Source organism: Bidens hawaiensis, unplaced genomic scaffold (genome assembly GCF_021521415.1).
Source record: "Bidens hawaiensis isolate Kalapana, Puna unplaced genomic scaffold, B.hawaiensis_p1.1 tig00039058_1, whole genome shotgun sequence".
Lineage (NCBI taxonomy): Eukaryota > Viridiplantae > Streptophyta > Magnoliopsida > Asterales > Asteraceae > Bidens > Bidens hawaiensis.
Genome location: NW_027496867.1, coordinates 29,085 through 30,913, shown reverse-complemented (window position 1 = coordinate 30,913; position 1,829 = coordinate 29,085).

The window sequence follows — 1,829 nt, the reverse complement described above, 5'->3', positions numbered from 1 at the left end:
TGAATGGGTTAATCAAAACCCTAATTCTCGAAAATTGATGATTTAGATGAGTTAGGGTTTGATTATATGCTTGATGATGATTTGTTAGTGAATTGATAACTAGTTGTGTCATTGTTGCTTGTTAATCACTTGTTCTTTGATTTTAAACTTTCAAGAAAAACCCTAACTATGTGTGTAATGTCAAATTGATATGCATGGTTGGTTAATCTTGTGTCTAGAGTGTTATATTGATGGATTATGATTCATAGATTGTTGTTATGTTGAGTTTTGATGTAAACTGGTACTGGACAGATTGTTAAATTGATGTTTAGATGACTGTAACTGAATGTTAATGTGGTAATTAGTCGAAATTATTAACACTACAGTGTACTAGGTTGAGTCTAGTTTCTGAACAGTCCAAGTTTGTAATTTTTGGATGTGTAAAAGTTAACTTTTATTATTTTACAAAACTGAAGTGCAAGTCTGAATTGTGAGGTCTGCTGTTAAGCTGTTTTGAAATTATCATATCTCATAAACTACAAGACCAAATGGGTTAGTTCCACATCTGTAAGTTAATATATTGAGTTAAGAATCTGACCCAATTGGTCTTGCATTTATTGAATTTACCATTTAACGGGAACAACAAATATCATTCTGTTGCGCATGATTTTGACTGCTGTGAGTTTACTGTAATGTTTTGGTCTTTGTGAGAAAACTATGTGGAATAAAAATACAATAAAAATAGTTCTGGAAACCTAACTCATGTGTGCTTTTGTGACGATATTTGGTGAATTAATTGATATGTTATGATCTGTTGGATAGAGTAATCTTTCAAGTAGAAATCTGTCTTGATAAAACTAGCTGCTGAACTATGTCAAAATACATGAAACGTGCTTGTTGTTAGATAATTGCTATGTTTTTGACTAAATTTCCCTTGTGGGGAATGATTGCTAGTAATGTACAATGTTAGTACTTGATACTTAAGTAGTTGTTTACACATGTAACGTGTCACCAATGTGTTTGTCGAGTCACACATAATTCACAAACGAAACACGAAACGTATCTCATGCATAGGTATTATGTGCCGAGTCTAGAGACTCAATAATAGTTTAAATACTTAGAAAATCTCATTTCTGTTTTAGAGCACTAGTGAGGATTTTCTGTGACGCGCATCTCTCAGATTTGTTTTAGAATTCTTCGCAAACAGTGAGTTTCACGTTCCCCTTTTACTCTTTTAAACGCTTTTTATTTGGGGGAGATAACATACTCCAAAACGCATTAGATTTTGTTATTAGTTATATATCACTTGTAAGGCTAAGTGGCAAACGAACCAACTACAGTCCTTCATAACATCGAACCGTTTAGTATTTGTATAATAGCGAGTCACTGTTGAGTAGTACTACTGGGTTTGACAAACCCTACCCAACTCTAAACTCGATGGCAGGTCGAGTGGGTGTAATCTTGGCTAACACATTTTCCTTGGTCGTGGTGGACATGGTGGCAAGGCAATTGATAAACAGTCAGCTTCGGTGTCGAACACTTAGTAATACTTGTTTTATACGCTAGCTACCTATTGATATATAATTGACTTAACATTATCTGGTAACGCAAACTCAAACACTTAAACGCAAACATTTTCTTTATTTATATATGTGAACTCACCAACCCTGTGTTGACACTTTTAGTATGTTATTCTCAAGTAGCCGAGGCGGGCGCGCGGTATAGGATCATGCATTTCATTGAACTCTATCGTTTTTGCAAACTTGTTTTTAAACTGTTATTAATTGGGTTTTAAGTCGTCCTGCGTGACGCAACACTTGGTTTATGAATTTACGCTTCCGCACTTATTT